Here is a 19,666-nt window from a genome sequence, read left to right as displayed (position 1 = left end):
ATTCTTGAAGAATTAATTACTACAGGTGCATCATAGTTTTATCCTCTACTAGAATGTGGCTATTTTTCTGTTGATTTCTCAATCTGTAACACCCCATTGGAAACTGCATCTATTGCAGAATTTCATAACATGCCAACAGGTATGGAATGTTCAGAATTTGAAAATGAGTAGTTATCAGTCATCGGAATTTTGAAGAACACATATATTCTCTCCTCTTAACAACTTATTTACTTTTAAAGTTATGGGTTTCCATACAATTAAACTGTTTTTGGTTTGAGTATGAGAAAGTACTAAATTGATTCTTTTTTCAAAATATTGTCAAGTATATAGTGAAAATATTGACTAGTTGGATTCAAGTTGATGGTCCTCTGATTAAAAACGTTTAATTAATTCAAATTAGATGCAAAATAATATTAATTTTTTAAAAGTTACTACATAAAGAATAATATTTACTATACCAATACAGTGAAATTTTTTCATGCAACTTATTTTTTTAATTAATTTTATTGTCAAAGTGATGTACAGTGGGATTACAGTAATTGTAAGGTAGTTAATACATAACTTTTCAAAGGTTTTAACCCCTCCTTCATTTTTTCTCACAGTTTTCCTTCACCTCAATACTCCTCAAAAGTTGTAATGTACATTTCCAACATATTGTCTTGTGAGTATTGCTATTTCATTGGTTTACCCTTTGTCCTTTGTCTCACCATTTTGTTGTTCCTCTTTCCTTCCCTAATTAAGGTAAATGTATACACAATACATAGGGTACCAAAATCAAATACAGCCGGGGACAAACCATAGGGGAAAAAACCCAAAGAAAATAGAAATCACATAGTACATTAAAAACACAAACCGCTCATAAAAATCTGTTTCCATATCTTGCAGTTCATTTTGCTCAGCATCAGTTTATATAGTCATATATATGCATAACAAAGACATCGGAAAATAATAGTTTCATGGACACTATACCATGAAAACAGCATGTTAACAGTTTTTGATGGTAAAGTTGGAATTAGAATTGGTAAATTCGCGATTCTGATAAACGAATTTCAAAAGAGTTTTAAAATTATGCCAGGTAAATTTTAATTGTTCAAACTTTTTAACAACTTAGCCTATTAACGAAATTTAAAATTGCCTGGGAAAATAGGCTTTCATGCAAAGAAATCCATGGAGACTTAGCTGAGAGGGAGCAATGTGGGTGAAGATGGCTCATTTTCACACTAAAAAAACAAACCTCATAAACCTTGCTATTAATCCTGTAGTTTCCCTTGAGAATTATCCTTACCCAGGACATATACTCTCACTGTGTGAAACAAGGTTGTAGTGGAATTTAAATTCAAACTTCTTTAAAAAAAAAAAAGACATCAAAATTTGTGAATTGACTTTAATTACCAAACAGTAATTCTCTGAAAAAGATAATTTGGGTCAAAATATTTAGAGAGAAAGTGCCCTCAACAATGAAAGTAAGTATTGGGTATACACTTTTCTGTTTATAATACTTTACACAATGTCTTTGCATGTGAAGCACTGAAACAAAAAAAAATATCTGATTGGATACCTCAAACCAATGGTTTCACATTTCTAAATAGCTCACAAAATATAATATCCTTATTTACATGAGATAGTGAAGACTTCTCTTATTACATTAGCCAAAAAGTTTTGGGATCAGAGAAGAATTGAGCAAATTGAAAAGGTAATAAAAGGTGTTCTTAGAAGCCCTAGCTAAGCATATTGGCTTCAGCAGTAGAGGGATTCCAAAACTTTTTTATATAGATTTTGTTAATATATTTGCTACCTAAAGTGATTTTACAGAGCATATTTGTCTCACTACAATGCAGAACAGATTGAATGAAGACATGAACATAAATCCACAACCAAATAAAAGAGTTTAAAAAGAGAAACCATGAAGATGTAGCAGTGGGGGAGGCCTTATACTCCTTCAGCTTCACTAGACTTGCAGCCAAGAAGGTATGATTAATTGGAAATCAAGCAAGAACTATGAGGAGGACATAGAACTAGGACAAAGAAGTATTGTCCTTTGTAACAGACACTGTCATGCAAGGTATGGGTGATTTAACTCTATTTTTCTCCATACATCTTGTTGAGCAAAAGCAAGACCAAGAGAATGTAATCTATTGAAATAATTTTGGAAAGAATAACTTTGTTCCTGATATGTTATCTAAGGAGAGTCTTACGAGAGAAGATTAAAGTGGAGTATACATCCTCTAAGCACCTTGTTAGCAAAATATATCTTTTAGGTTAGAAGTGATTGAACCAAAAAGTGGGGGAGTAATTATTTTGTGACCCTTTAGACACAAGAAGACTTTCAAGGTAAAAGAAAAAAAGTATAGCTAAATTTTTGTGATCACAGCTTCTTGGACTGGTTTTATGGAGACAAAGTTTTACATTAGAGTTTGTCCTCATTAACATAGATGTTAGGTTTTCGTGGCAACCAAATGCAAGAGTGAAGTTTAATGGACTCTCTTGGATAAGTAAACAGCATGGTAGAAAAAAATGGCAAATAATATTTAGTAAATTATTTTGGCTAATTATTTTGCCAGAACAAAGAATGAAAGATATAATTCAAAATCACTTGACTTAAAAGTATGAAGAAAGAGTAGTGAAGAGAGAGGAGAGAAAACATAAAGGACTCTTCTGTCTCCAGTGGAGTAATGGGTTCTTGATTTGTTTCTTCCATTCTATCTTCACAAGCTATCAAGCGTGCTGAGCACTGGAGTATCCATTGCAGACAAAGAGAACCCACAGTAGAAAATATTTACAGCAGATGTTGGTGATTCTTTTTTTTTTTTTTTTTAATTTTATTTTATTTTATTTGAGAACATACTGTACAGAGGGGTTACAATTACATGGGCAGGATAATGCATACATTTCTTGCCAAGCATTGCAGCCTCCTCCTTTGTTTACCCTTCACCTCCCTTCCCAGCCTCCCCCCTCCCTCCCACCCAATCATACCCCCCCTCCCCCCCCACCGACATTGTAAAGCTGGTTTTGACATGACATTTTGTACTTCTCATTGTTGCAACAGGTCCACCTGAATCCTTAAACGACTTGTTTGTCCCCATCTCCTCCACATGTTATACTGACATCAAATATAGTGAAAGCGGGGGTTACACTGTGGAGGAGGGACATACAAAGCAACAAAGAAATAATCTTATAAATGCGTTAGAAACACATGCATGAAAGAAATAAAAACATTAAAATACATATTTGAGGTTTCGTTTTCCTAACATCACATTATCTGACTTTTTCCGCTTGACTCATAATGTTGGTGATTCTTAACTTTAGACAATCTATTTAAATCTATTCAAAATTCTCTGATACCCCAAACTGCCCTCTTTGAACAACTTTGCTTGCTTTTCCCAAGACTACCCTTCATTACTTATTTAAAATTTTGAGACGTCATATTCATCCTCTCTAGAGATTGCTGTTTGTTTGTGTTTTTTGTGTGTTTTTGTTTCGTGTTTTGAAACTAAATCTCAAAAGGTTGTGCAAGTGTATTACAATAAATATGTCCATCAAATTGTCCAATATTCCTGGATCAGAGTGACTCCTTCTATCATTCTCAGCCAACCCCTTCTCCAAGATTTATTTCAGATTTACTACTTCCTTTATCATATGTGTACATTGAGTATTCTAGCTGTACTTGCCCCTCGTTCCATTTTTCATTCATTCTATGTCTTTCTTCTCTGGTTTCAACTTCCTGATTGTCATTCTGTTAAACTGTCTGTTAATAAGTTGAAAGGTTTATATACATTCCATGGAGTTTCAATCCTGCTTATACTTGAACTGATGTCAGTTTATATTTCCACAATTCATTCATCTGCAATAACAATTTTCAAGACTGGAGACGTGAAGCACCAAGACATGATTTTATTCTCATCCATTTGGAAGATTAATCTTTAGTCAACAAGAAAGTTTAAAAATGGCTTAGAATATATTCCTAACTACCAAATTTTAGAAATGGCTTTGTAAAAAGGCTTGTTATTATTTTATTTTACATGGGATAATATTTTCTACTACCTATAAGTTTTGGAAAAAGAAGAAAACTACTATGATTTACTACTATAGAGGAATATGAGAGAAATAGAAGACAGATTTTATGTTTGTCACATCTCTGATGAGTACTCATATTCATGACTTTAAGTCATATTTCTTACTATGTTAGACAGATAGGGAAAACATAAAACAACATATGATAAGGCAACTATTTGTGATTTTTTAACATGTACCTTATTAAGTGATGAAATTTACTTTATTAGCTAGTGTTTGAGCTTGAATTATGGGAGGTTGATCTATTTAACACATTCCTGGAAGGCACCTACTGAACAACACAAATGGTGGGTGGTACTATTTCTACACTTTAATGAATGGTTGAACTTGTTTGGCATTAGTGCTGGGTAAATAAATCAACTCTATTGTAACTTGCACCCTAAACTTGAAATGATTGTAATGTCACTAATTATCATCAACTTGTCAATTGTTACTTTGGTGAATATGATTTTAAAAGATTATTTGAATAGGAATCTGTTTTCAGGAGATTAAAAATAGGTTATCATTTGTTTGTGAATGATAACATTTATATACTACAGAACCAAGTTTTACTGAAGTACCAGTATTTTGAAGCATTAACGATCTTCTCAATTAATGTTTTTGTGAATTATATTTGACCTGTAAGTCAAATTTTCCTAACCTTGGTAGACCAATTATGAATCTATCATTCTAGGAACTATTTTTTTGGCTACTTACGTTGCACTGAAATTTTTAAGTAATTATTAGGAGAGGGGTATTAAAAATAATTTGTGACATTTGTGATCTTGTTCACTCATATGGGCTGGTCATTTGTAAATTGAAAGTTTGAATTACTATACTTTCTTTCAGATTTTGTGATCTCATATTTCATTTTAAATTGCCTTGCATTTCACAATTGCTTACTGCTAATTCCAGTGTCGTCAGGAATTGAGATGGATTTTCAATTACTTTCTGTTGGCATGTTGCATGGGCCTCGATGAGAAGTCTTTCCCTTGTTACTTGATGATGCGAATAACTGAGACCTGGGATCCTAGGATATGTGTGTCTTGCAGAAGAATAATACCTTTTAGACATCGTATCAGCAAAATTTGCATAAAATCAGTAGGAATGCTTCAGAAATATGGAGAAAAACATTTTGGAACCAGTGAGTTAAAATAATAACAGAGCAGCAGAGTAAATTCCTTTACAGATTAGAGGAAAATAACATTTTTTTTTACAATGTGAATTCTGAAGACCAAGAACACTTAGAACGTATCACAAGTTTATACAGAAGACATTGCATTGATACTTTTCATATTCTAATATGTATATTCTAAACCTAATTATTTATATTCCAATCTATTTATTTTAATATATATCTATTTATTTTTCAAATTATCAATTAATTCTAGTAAGTTTCAATGTGTGAAATAAAATATCAGCATGTATAAATATAAAATATATAACTATATATAATATAAGAAAAAGGCACATGTTTTGCAATGTTTTGTTATGGTTAGGGTATCAAAGGCAACTGTGTTTTAATGTATTATTCCATTATTTCTACCTCAGTGTTTGGTAGAGTTGGACCTAAAGCTTTACCATTTGTAGATTTACAGCCTAGAGGCAAGAGCAAACACTGTGATTAAAACATTACCAATTTAAGGCCTAATATGGAGGAGAAACATATAGACTTCTCTTGTAACTATGAAAATATTTGGTGAATGAAAGGCAGTAGTGTAAATTCCTTCCTGGTTGGATGGTAGACTAGCCAGGACATTAGTAGTAATCATGCATGTGAAAATTTTTTCACCTTTTTGGCTTTAGCCACTTTTGAAATGTTAGGTATAAAAACAATTATTTTTTTATAAAATACCTTCTAGTCTAAACGATTCTATCTTAACTGTTCATCTCTCTATGATCTCTTTTAAGATTAGTTTTGTTCCAATAAGAAAATCTAGGCTGTCAGGGTAAGATATTTTGATTGGACTGTTGCTACATGGAAGAATAGTAAAGGGTCAGGTAGACATTTGTGCCAGTAAGACCTCATTTAGGAACTTTTAAGCTGCAGAAGTTTACAAGTAGCTCTTAAGCAAGGCTTAATTTGAATCCATTAGCTCCACAAAGTTAACTCAGTTGTTAAATAAGTACTTGAAAAGGATCACCTTTGGACCTAACTATAAAGGCTTCAAAGTATGTTCAAATTTAAAATGAAAAATATTTAAAATAGTCATTGACAAAAAAATTGCAAATGTGAGCAATCAACCAAACAATATAAGTTTTTCCAATATACACAGAATTTTAGAGAAGTAAGATCAATAGCATTTTTAGGAACAATAAGGTTTCCTAGTTACAAAGAGTTAATCAAGGATATATGCCTGTATAAAGACTGCATCATTAACTACTTAAATTTACAGGATACTACATGCTTCAGCAGCCCGTTTACCCAAATTACAATATAGGGATTAACATGGCACTTGCACAAGCATGATATGAAAATGTGTGAAGTATTCCATATTTTTCATTCTTCAGATGCAAGAAATTAAAAACAGTTATTAAAAAATTGATTACACAAATGCAAATGTAATAATAAATGTAATTCATTGATCTGAAAGTTAGTTTGACATCAGTGTACTAAATCCTCAACTTAGAAAGGCCTTTACATAGCATAATCTTAACAAAACTTCTCAAATTAGATATCATTGTCATTTTATCCCAAAGAAATAAAATACTATATAGGCCTAGGATAAAAAGGAATCTTAATCTGTTTCTATAGGGAATGCTATCTGAAATAACACATTTAATAATGAACCGATATATCATAAAACAATGTAGAATTCAAAGTATTATATCCAGGAACAAATGAAATACATTTTGGACATTGTACAAACAAAATACAGATTATATTAAAATATACTTTTTTCAGACAAGCACCAGAAATATCTTTAGTTTCTGTACTACTCATTTCAACAGATAAGTTAAAATGATTTCTGATTTAAAAAATCACAAACTCGGCAGAAATCATTATAGATGTATACAAACAAATCTTGAATATATTTTGACATCAACGTCAGGCAATTCACTTGAAAAATACGATGGAATCCATGAATTTTTAAAGTAAGATATTGCCGTTGCTTTGTATTGTGAAAATATTTTGTACGGACACAAAGATGGATTGGCATTTTTAAAATTTCAGAAACTTAACCAAACCATTATTACTTAGGAGAACAATTTTTACAGCCTTCCACAACTTCAAAGAGGTAGTGATACATATTTATCCTTTTGGCAATATCAAATGCAGCTTCTTCCAAGTTCTTCAGACCTGGTTTCATATAATGCTTCAATAGAAGGAGATCCAGCATATCTTTGCTATTTCTATTTCAACCAGCAAGATGCAAGGGGGTCAAGAGGACTTTAGTTTGGGGATTGGTATCTGCATCATGATGAACTAAGGAAGAAGCCACTCTGGTATTATTCCACATATAAGCACTGTGCAGGGGTGCCCAGCCATTCACAGTTATTGCGTGAATATCTGCCTTGAGCCACCAATTCATGGACAATGTCAAAGTTTCCACTGTAGGCTTCTTGATGAAGAGAGGTATACTCATCATCATCCGTAGTATTCACATGAGTGTTCTTTTTGGAAAGTAGTCTCTGTACTGTAGTAAGCCAATTATTTTCAGCAGCCCAAACAAAAATTTGCTTGAATACTTCTCCATTTTTTTTTGCAAATGTTACCATTCCTCACTTTTTCAATTTTTCCTTGTCTACATCAGAATTGCCTAACCAGAGACATTGAGTACCAGTGGGAATGAGGTACACATGTATTCCCCAATAGTTCACATTGGTTGAACTGGTCAGAAAAATCCAGTGAAATTTCTACATCTGTTATTTCACCATGATTTTTTTTCTCTTTTTCCATTTTTACTCTTCGAAATTATACTAACTGGAGAGTAGGGAATTGATAGAGAGCAGAGGAAAGGTTTTCCTCCATATTCAATGGTATAGACTGAAAATGAGGACCAGTGGTGTCCTCATGTGCAGCTTATTCTAGGAATGAGAAAATATGAAATAATGCCTTCTATGTAAATGATTTGGGAAATGGCAGAGCAGAAAGTGAAATGATGCAACCAAAAATATAAAAGCAAAATAAATTAGAATAATTATGGAGCAGTCATATTATCTATGAGAACCATGAAAGGGAGAGAAAAAGAGAGAGACAGATGTGCAATGACCTAGCTAGCCACAAAATCCATGCCTCTGATCAATTTATAGAGCAAACAGTTTTATTTTTTACAAGAGATGGAAATAGAATTTATGTATTTATTGAAATTAGAACATACATTTTTAATAGCCTACATATAGAGACATAGCTTTGACCAAATTACAGACAAGAATCTAAATCTCTGAAAATTCTAGTAACAGATCTGACTGAAATCAGTTAAATAACACTTTTCCTGTAAAGTGAAGGAATAGGTCCAGGCTAGGAAAGCAGCTAGAGAAGGCAGGCCGATTGTATCTGGGACAAAACTTTGTGGAAAATGGTATCAAGGATTAATTACTGGTGATCCACTTGCACTGGAAGTGTGAATCTGAACTATTGCTTGCTGATTCTGAACTATTGCTTTTATCATTATATGTTCCAAGAAGAAAAGGTGAGAGGTAATTGATAGCAAAGGGTTAGTAATAAACTTTGACTTCTCATTAAACACCTTCAATCATCAAAATCACATGAAGACAATAGAGAGGCCTACTTTTTTAGATGAAAACAAGTGTCTTTAAAAACAAGGTAATTAAGTATTCCTACAAAGGACTTCAATTTTACTACTGCATTATACAGATGTTGGGTAACAAATAATGGATCTATTAGAAAGCTCTTAAAACTCATATGTTAATAGTGAGTTCCCTTATATTATATCATGGCATTTTTGTTAATGGTTTTAAGAAGAAATTTACTAGCTTAAATTTCTGACAGGACAATATCATCACTGTACAACTTTCTTCTATACTCTAAGTTTTAAATTACTATCTAAGTATGTGCATTAGATAGCTATACAGGAAAAACTAGAAGCCACACTAGTGGCTCATGTGTTTATCCTTGCTAATCAGAAAGATGAAATCTGAGGATTGTGGTTTGAAAACAGACCACGCAAAAAAAAAAAGTCCATTAGATTCTGATTTGAAAGTAACCAGCAAAAGCTAGAAATGGAGCTGTGGGACAAGCAGTAAAATTCTAGGCTTGAAAAATCTAAAACAAAAAAATCAACAAATTCTGGGACAGAGCCAGGCCCTGAGTTCAAGCCTGGTATTAGCACCAAGCAAATGAATGAATGAATGAGTTAAAATAAATTAAATGGACACATGTGGTGAGGGAAGTAAAATGTAACACCCATGGTAAATGGATTATGTATTATTTTGTAATAAGGCAAATTAACGTTTGTCCTAATCACTAATATTTTATTTGTACTTTTTTGTACTAAACCCTGAATTTAGCATGCAAGTATGTGTGTACATGTTCACACAGGTGTGTATGTGTATATGTGTGCGTGTGCTGTTGCAATGTTGTTTGGCAATGTGGACCGTGTGAGGCTGAAGAGACCTAACTGTGTTGCAATGTATTTATTTATCAGTGTTCTGTCATGTCATTTCTGTGGAGCCACCCTTCTGTACATTTTATTTGTCAAATAATAACATCATCATAATCAAAGCATATACAACATTAAGTTACATAAAAGAGACTACTTTCAGCTCTTATTATATGTTAGGTAAGAAGATACAGATATAATTAGGTAGTAAGTTATTTTTGTAAGATGACTGTCAGCACAAAATATGTATTTGACTTCTTAAATTGGTTATACTTTTAAGATATACTCATGGAGTGAGTTTGACTGACTTGACCAAACAGGTGTTACTCCATGGTTATTCTTGTGAAACACAAGGTGGATAAACTCTTTCCGGATTTCTGTTGAAAATAACTTTCTTTGTAACTAAGATAATCAACCCTGTATTTATTAGGTTTGAATATCTCATCATATTGACTGAAAATCAGTATTGTGGATATGCTTGTTAGATATACCTTTCAAAAACAAACAAACAAAAAGCATGTGTCACCTCCAGATTGTGGATGCATTTGAAGTTGTTTTGTACATGCAATGGGATCTTCACTAATGGCTTTTTTATGGGAGTAACTATCACAACTTTAACAAATAAGGCTTTTCGAATATCTTTTCGAATATAAATAACAACCCAGAGCGAGTCTTGCAAATTCTGAAAAGCCTTTGAATATTTTAGTATTATTTCAGTTTATTGACTATAGAGCTAAAGACATTTCTGAAATAAATATTGTTAAGATCTGAAGAAGTAAGTGGGTATATAGGCTTTTTTATGCATCATTTTATGAAAACCCTGTTTTTATGAAAGTAAATGAAATAGAATAAAATAATGTAAGTGAATTCGGTGGCGGTTGAGCGGATTCTACTCAACCCAGCAAGAACTGACAAGAAGCAGACATCATCATCCTGCAGTTCACAGACAAGGGGAAACCCAGGAACCAAGACTCGGTGTGAGTAGAAGCCTGACATCCTCATTCCTTCTCAGGGAGCAAAGGAGGGAAGGCCACCCCTTCCCCCCACTACCAGAGATCTCCATCTTTGATACTGACAAAGGCCTGGCTGAGCTGCTAGCTCCAACTCAGGCCTTGGAAGAAAACAAGAGACATTTAGCAGGTCACAGGAACCTAACCTGACCTGCTAGACTCAGCTCTACCCAGAGAAAAGTCACCCAGCCTGGGCCAAGCAAGCTCCACCAGCCCCAGGAGTGGATTTCTTCACTGGATAAACAGAACTAGAGGCTGCCCCTCCCTACAGCAGCCTTGAAAATCAATTGAAATTCAGTAAACTTAAACCCTGAGAAAGGCTCTAGGCTGTGAGTGCCTCACAAGCTAGTCCCTCAGGGAAAAGCTACTGTTTGCTGAAAGGCCTCAACTCTATCCAGAACCTAGCCTCATCACAGCATCTCCAAACTAGAGGAAACCTCCATCTCCCACTTTTGTGATACTCACAGCAGATCTCCCTCCCATTGAACCAGCATGGGAGGAGGATCACAAAACCCTAGGTAAAGCAGAGCATTTTTCTGCCTGCTCAAACTAACCGACTTAAGAAACCAACCAAGCCACAGGAAAATCAAACACCACAAACAGACCAGACTCCAACTAGAGACTGGTTAATGACACAAGATACAGGATCTTCCCATCCCCCCAAAAAAATCAAAGAACTCTTTTTAGTATTTTATAAAAAAATTTTCCAAAGCTTTTTTAAAATTTTAATTTTTAACATTAAAAAAAATTTGTTTTCTTTTAAAATTTTTTCTTCCTCTTATAATTTTTATTTTCGGGGTATAAGTGTGTGTGCTTTTTTTTCTTGTTTTGTTTTTTTTTTTCTTTTTATAATTTTTTTGTTTAGCTCTACTGACCTTTTGATCCTATTTTTTCTTTCCTTCTCATTCTTTTCACCTTTTCTTCTCTTTTGTTCTTCTTAACATGACTTAATTGCTATTCTGCTCATCCTCAGATATACCCATAGTCGATTATTAGACCTTATCACCCATTGTGTACATACTTAATCCAGAAATTCATTACTCAATTCAAAACCTTTAGACTTAAATTCCTTAATACCAGTACTACTTTTTTATATGTATATAATATTTTAAGCATTTCTATTTTTACGTTTTTGACGTCTCCTTTCTATCCCTACCTTTATCTTATCCTATACAAATTCTTCTTTGAATATTATGTTTGTATTTTGCATAATTTTTAAGCTTTTAAGTGTTTCACTTTTTAATTTTTAATATTTGTTCTTCTATTTTTTTCTTGTCTCATTTTTTCTTTCTTTTTATCTTTTTTTTCTCTCTCTCTACTATCATTCTATTCAACCTATTTCCCGCTATGAGATTAGGACTTAGTTAAATTAACTCACCCTCTGCCATTCCACATCCCTGTATTCCTATTTTTACCAATATCTCTCCCTAAACCTGATAATTTCTGGTTTGCCAAATTCTTCTTTGTGGTTCGTAGTCCATTAATACATAGTTGTTTGATGTTGAATAGATATATCTGTTGAACTAGAGTGTATCTTCAGACTTTTGATGGTGCATCTACAGACTTTGTTTGATGTTTACCTTAAGATAGTGTTCTAGCACAAAACTGGTGTTACGTTCATCCCAAAAGGGCCGGGCAAGCCGTAAAAACACAGGAAAAATGGCAAGTCCGGGTACCCTAATCCCACTCATGATACTCGGGGGACAGAACAGATAATTAATAATACATTGGAGAATGCCCAGAAAGCTCTACAAACACTACTGGTAAACATGGGCAATGAAAAGATTGAAAACCTGCAAAGGACTCTGAATGTACATGATAGGGAGAGAGATGAGGCAAACCAAAGTTCAATACAGGAATATCATGAGCGTGAGGAAGCTACTCAAAGATTGATACAAGAATTGCTTGAGCAGCTTGAGAACACATAAAGAGAAATAAAGGAATGGCATGAGCAGGCTGAGACCAGTCAAAGAGATAGACAGGAATTGGGGGAGCTGGCCAAGAACAGAAAAAGAGAAAGTCAGGAATGGTGTGAGCAGGCTAAAAATACTCAAAGAGAGCAACAGGAATCGCGTAATGTGAGGAAGCTAATAAAAGAGTAATAAAGAAATTGAGAGAGCAGTGTTGGTGTGAGCTCTGCTTTGAAGGCCTTGTAAAATTCCGCTGTAAAACCATCTGGTCCTAGACTTTTCTTAGCTGGGAGGCTTCTTATTGCTGTTTCTATTTCAGTGCTTGATATGGGCCTGTTAAGATGGTTTAACTCATCTTGGTTTAGTTTTGGCATGTCAATATTTGCTAGGATAAGGTGCATTTCTGCCAAGTTCTCAAACTTATTAGCATAAAGTTTTGAGAAGTATTCCCTTATAATGTTCTGTATCTTGGTTGTTTCCGTGGTGATGTTTCCATTCTCATCTCTGAGTTTATTTATTTGGGTGTGTTCTCTTCTTTTTCTGATAAGATTCGGTAAGGGTCTGTCAATTTTGTTAATTTTTTCCAAGAACCAACTCTTTGTTTTGTTGATTCTTTCTATAGTTTCCTTGGATTCTAATTCATTCAGTTCTGATTTAATTTTAATTATTTCTTTCTCTCTACTGGATTGGGGTTTATCTTGCTGCTCTTTTTCAAGGAGGTTTAGATGTGTGATTAAATTTTTGGTTTCAGATCTCTCCAATTTGTTGATGTAGGAGCTCAGAGCTATAAAATTGCCTCTGAGTACTGCCTTTGCTGTGTCTCAGAGGAGCTGGTAATTTGTGTGTTCATTTTTGTTGAATAGCATGAACATTTGAATTTCCGTTCTAATCTCTTCCATGACCCACTCGGGATTCAACAGTGTGTTGTTCAGCCTCCATGTGATACCGGACTTTCTTTGATGGCTTTTGGTCTTGAGTTCTAATTATATTCCCTTGTGGTCAGAGAGAATGCAAGGTATAACTTCAATGTTTCTGAATTTAGACAAGTTTGCTTTATGGCCTAAAATGTGGTCTATTTTAGAAAATGTTCCATGTGCTGCTGAGAAAAACGTGTATTCTGATGCTGCTGGGTGAAATGTTCGGTAGATGTCTGTTAAATCTAGCTGATCTATGCAGCTGTTTAGATCTGCGGTTTCTCTGTTGAGTTTTTGCCGAGTTGATCTACCTAGTGGGGAGAGTGGTGTGTTAAAATCCCCAACAATTAATGTCTTTGGATCTATGTGGGATTTGAGGGAAAGTAGTGTGTCTTTGATAAATTTGGGTGCTCCTTTAATTGGCGAATATATATTGAGAATTGGAATATCCTCCTGAAGGAGAGATCCCTTAATTAGTTTGAAGCGACCTTCTTTATCTCTTTTCACGAATTTTAATTTGAAGTCTATTTTATCTGATATTAGGAATGCAACTCTTGCCTGTTTATGGGGGACGTTAGCTTGGTAGATTTTGTTCTAGCCTTTAACATTGAAAATGTGTTTGATTTTCTGGGCAAGATGTGATTCCTAAAGGTAGAAAATAGAAGGGTCTTGTTTTTTAATCCAACTAGACAGTCTATGTCACTTAATTGGAGAGTTAACTCCGTTAATATTGAGAGATAGGACTGAGACGTATTTGGGAGTTCCTGCCTTGTTATCCACCTTCTTGGGAGCTGCGAAATCTGGGTTCTTCCTATGGTTCTTGGATTCTCAGTTTGGGTGCAGTTACTTGGCCTTTATTGGGGTCTTGTTGGTTTTCTATGTGTAGGACATCTTTAAGAATGTTTTGTAGGGCTGGTTTGGTGGAGATGTATTGTTTCATATTTTCTTTGCTATGTAAGGTTTTTATTTGGCCTTCAGTTATGAAGGAGAATTTACTGGTTACAGAATTCTTGGTTGATAGTTGTTTGTTTTTAGGGCATGGCATACATCATTCCAGGTTCTTGCTTTGATTGTCTCTGCTGAGAAATCTGAGGTGATTCTAATTTGTTTCCCTTTATAGGTGATTAATCTTTTCTCCTTGACAGCTTTAAGGATCTTTTCCTTGGTCTGAGTTGATCCTGTGTGGATTATGACAGTGTGATGTCCTATTCTGGTCTGGTCTATTTGGGGTTCTAAAAGCTTCTTGTATCTGAATAGGCCTATCTTTTTGCATATTTGGGAAGTTCTCTGCTAGGATCCTGTTAAAAATTTTCCTAGACCATTAACTTCTGTTTCTAGGTGCTCCTCTACACCCATTATCCTTAGATTAGGCCTTCTGATGTTTTCTTCCAAGTGTTGGATAGATCTACCATATTTCTTGGACTTGTCTTGGATGGTTGTATGTTCTTTCTCTATAATATCTAGGCTGTCTTCAATCCCTGAGATTCAATCTTCTGCATGGTATAACGTGCTGTCAAGACATTCTACTTTGTTTTTATCTCTTTTCCTTCTAATTGGTCAGCTTTGATGGCTTCAAATTCTTTGTTGAAGCTTTGTTTTAGATCTTGTATGAACTTGTTTACTTCCTTAATTTGGTGTTCAGTGTTTATTCTCAGATCACTTAGTTGATTGGTTATGGTTTCCTTGGATTCCCATTCCTTCTGTTGGGTTCCATTCAGCATTCCCTTTGTGGTCTCCCTGACTTCCTTCAGCTCTTTGTTACTGGATTCCATGAATGCCTTTACTGATCTTTGTGTATTCTCTTCCTGATCTCTCAATTCCTGTATTCCTCTTTGATTAGCTTCCTCCCGTTCATGGGAATTCTCTTTGAGTGTTCTCAGCCTGCTCACTTCATTCTTGCCTTTCTCGTTGAGTATTCTCAAGCTGCTCACACAAATCCTCTATCAGTTTTTGAGTAGCTTCCTCACGCTTATGATATTCCTCAATAAACTCTTGGATTGCCTCCTCTCTCTCCCTTTAATGCTCATGCAGGGTCCTTTGTATGCTTTCAATCTTTTCATTTATCATGTTTGCCAGCAGTGTTTGTAGAGCTATTTGGGAACTCTCCTCTGGATTTTTCATTATCTTTTCTGTCTCCTGATTATCAAGATTGGGAATTGAGATACCCAGATTTGCCATTTTTCTTGTGTTTTTCCGGCTTACTCTGCCCATTTGAGATGTAAATAACACCTGTTTTGTGCTAGAACACTCTCTTAAGGCAAGCATCAACCAAAATCTGAATTTGCACAGTCAATAGTCTACATATACAATCTAGTTCAACAGATATATCTATTCAACATCAAACAACCATATGTTAATTGACTATGAACCGCAAAGAAGAATTTGGAAAAACAGAAATTATTAGGGTTAGGGAGAGATGTGGGTAAAAAATAGGAATAGATTGGTGTGGGGAGGCACAGGGAGAGTTAACTAAGCCCTAATCTCAAAGCAGGAAATAGGTTGGGTAGAATGAAAGTAGAGAGACAGAAAAAAAGAAGAAACTGAAAGGGAGAAGAAAAGAAACCAGTTAAAATAGAAAAGTAAAAATCAATAATAGTATGCAGAAATAAAACAATCTATTTAGAGAAGAACATGAATATATTGAGTGAAGGGGAGGGGTATAAAGGAGATGTGAAAAACTTAAAAATAAAAATGCTTAAAATATTATATAGGTATAAAGAGGTAGTACTGCTATTAAGGAATTTAAGTCTCAGAGGTTTTGAATTGAGTAATAAATTTGTGGATTAAGTGTGTACACAATGGGGGATAGGGTCTAATAGTTAACTTCGGGTTTATTTGAGGTTGTGCAGGACAAGAATTAAATCACATAAAGAAGAACGAAAGAGAGGAAAAGGTGAAAAGGTTAAGGAAGGAAGAAAAAAAGACCAGAAGTTCAGTAGAGCTAAACAACAAAAAAAAAAAGATAATTAAAAAAGAATAAAACAGAAAGAAAACAAAAAAGAAAGAAAGAAAAACGCACACTCACGTATCACTAAAATAAAAATTAGAAGAGAAAAAAGAATTACTGGAAAAAAATTTTCAAAAAAGGCAAAAATTAAAGAGTAAAAAAGTTTTATAAAAGAAAAAAAATTTATATAAGGTAAAGAAGAAGAAGAAGAAAAGAAGAAGAAGAAGAAGAAGAAGAAGGAGGAGGAGGAGGAGGAGGAGGAGGAGGAGGAGGAGGAGGAGGAGGAGGAGGAGGAGTAGGAGGAGGAGGAGGAGGAGGAGGAGGAGGAGGAGGAGGAGGAGGAAGAGGAAGAAGAGGAAGAAGAAGAAGAAGAGGAAGAAGAGGAAGAAGAAGAAGGAGAAGAAGGAGAAGAAGGAGAAGAAGGAGAAGAAGGAGAAGAAGGAGAAGAAGGAGAAGAAGGAGAAGAAGGAGAAGAAGGAGAAGAAGAAGGAGAAGAAGGAGAAGAAGGAGAAGAAGGAGAAGAAGAAGGAGAAGAAGAAGAAGAAGAAGAAGAAGAAGAAGAAGAAGAAGAAGAAGAAGAAGAAGAAGAAGAAGAAGAAGAAGAAGAAGAAGAAGAAGAAGAAGAAGAAGAAGAAGAAGAAGAAGAAGAAGAAGAAGAAGAAGAAGAAGAAGAAGAAGAAGAAGAAGAAGAAGAAGAAGAAGAAGAAGAAGAAGAAGAAGAAGAAGAAGAAGAAGAAGAAGAAGAAGAAGAAGAAGAAGAAGAAGAAGAAGAAGAAGAAGAAGAAGAAGTTCTTTGATTTTTTGGGGAGGGGTGGGAAAAATCCTGTATCTCCCTTATGTCCATACCAGCCTCTTGTTGGAGTCTCTGGTCTGCTTGTGGTCCTGTGGCTTGGTTGGTTTCTTAAGTCAGTTTGTTGGAACAGGCACAAAAATGCTCTGCTTTACCCAGGATTTTGCGATCCTCTTCCCAGGCTAGTTCAATGGGAGGCAGATCTGCTTTGAGTATCACAAAAGAGGGAGATGCAGTGATGAGGCTAGGTTCTGGGTAGAGTTGAGGCCTTTCAACAAATAGTAGCTTTTCCCGAGGGCTAGTTTGTGAAAAACTCACAGAGCCCAGCCTGGAGACATTCTCAGGGTTTCTGTTTACTGAATTTCAATCGATTGTCGAGGTTGCTAGAAGGAGGGGCAGCCTCTGGCTCTGATTACCCAGTGAAGAAAACCACTCCTAGGGCTGGTGCCCAAGCTGTGTGACTTTTCCTTGGGTGGAGCTGAGTCTGGCAGGTGACGCAGTCGTTAAGTTGTTGTGACCTGCTAAATGACTTGTTTTATTCCAAGGCTTGATTTGGAGCTAGCAGCTCCGCCGAGCTTTGTCAGTATACAAGATGGAGATCTCCAGTACTGGTGGGGTGGAGGGGTGGCCTTCCTCCTCTGCTCCCTGAAAAGGAGTGAGGACATCCGGCTTCTACTCATGGCGAGTCTTGGTTCCTGGGTCGTCTCTGGTCTGCGAACTGCAGGATGAAGATGTCTGGTCCTTGTAGGTTCTTGTTGGTGTTGAGTAGAATCCACTCATCCGCTGCGTCTGGCTCCTTTGTCCTGTTCTCTCTGTGATTCAGGTATGGCGCCTGTGATCGCTGCCGCCACAACCGCTGCCGGGGCTGCAGCGGCTGCTAGCAAGAGCTCAGATGTGTCTCCCTGCCTGGATTTTCCCTCTCTGGCCTGATTCTCTGTCCTGTGATGGCACACTTGGTGTGATTCTCTGGCTTAGGACTGTTCACTGGAACTCTAAAACTGCTTTCTATGCAAGAGCTTGTTTCGACTCCAGCTTCTCCTCTGCCATCTTCCTGGAACCCTCTAGATCTGTGGTTTCTTTGTTGAGTTTTTGCCGCGTTGATCTATCTAGTGGGGAAAGTGTTGTGTTAAAATCCCAAACATGTCAGATTTGAAGGAAAGTAGTGTTTCTTGAATAAATTTGGGTGCTTGGTTGTTTGGCAAATAAATATATCGAATTGTAATATTCTCTTGAAGTAGAGATCCCTTAATTAGTATGTAGCAACCTTCCTTATCTCTTCTCACTAATTTTAATTGAAAGTCTATTTTGTCTGCTAGGATTGCAACTTCCGCCTGTTTATGGGGGCCATTTGCTTGGTAGATTTTCTTCCAGACTTTCACATTTAAAATGTGTTTGTTTTTATGGGCAATATGAGACTCCTGAAGGCAGCAGATAGAAGGATCTTGCTCCTTAATCCAACTTGACAGTCTATGTCGCTTAATTGGAGAGTCAATCCGTTAATGTTGAGAGTCAGGATTGAGATCTCTTTGGGAGTTCCTACCATTTTATGCACCTTCTTGGGGGCTGCAGCAACTGGGTTCTTCTTATGGTTCTTTGATTCTCAGATTAGGTGCAGTTTCTTGGCCTTTATTGTGGCCTTGTTGGTTTTCTATGTGTAGGACATCGTTAAGTGACATTTATAGGGCTGGTTTGGTGGCTACATATTGTTTCAGTTGTTCTTTGGTATGGAAAGTTTTTGTTTGGCCTTCATTTATGAAGGAGAGTATAGCTGGGTACAGTATTCTTGGTTGCTAGTTGTTTTTCTTTAAGGCATGGCATATATCATTCCAGGCTCCTCTTGCTGTAATTGTCTCCGCTGAGATATCTGATATTATTCTAATTGGTTTCACTTTATAGGTGATTCATCTTTTCTCCTTGACAGCTTTAAGGATTTTTTCATTGGAATTGATCCTATGGGAATTATAATGTCACGGTGAGATATCCTGTCCTAGTCTTGTCTATTTGGGGTTCTAAAAGCTTCTTGAATCTGAATAGGTTTATCTTTTTCCATGTTTGAGAAGTTCTCTGCTTGGAACATGTTAACCAAATTTCCTAGTCCATTAACTTTTGCCTCTAGGTGCTCCTCTACTCCTATTACCCTCAGATTAGGCCTTCTGAGGATGTCTTCCAAATGTTGAATAGATCTATCCTATTTCTTGGGTTTGTCTTAGATAGTTGTATGTTCTTTCTCTAAAATAACCTGGCTGTCTTCAATCCCTCAGATTCGATCTTCTGCATGGTCTACCATGCTCTCAAGACTTTCCACTTTGTTTTTAATTTCTTTTCCTTCTATTTGGTCAGCTTTGATGACTTCAAATTCTTTGTTGGAGCTTTGTTTGAGATCTTATATGAACTTTATTACTTTCTTAATATGGTGTTGTGTTTATTCTCAAATCACTTAGTTGATTGGTTATGGTTTCCTTGGACTCCCATTCCTTCTGT

Source organism: Dipodomys spectabilis, unplaced genomic scaffold (genome assembly GCF_019054845.1).
Source record: "Dipodomys spectabilis isolate Male_0828 unplaced genomic scaffold, ASM1905484v1 ptg000010l, whole genome shotgun sequence".
Taxonomy (NCBI): Eukaryota; Metazoa; Chordata; class Mammalia; order Rodentia; family Heteromyidae; genus Dipodomys; species Dipodomys spectabilis.
Note: the sequence above shows the minus strand (reverse complement) of the source record.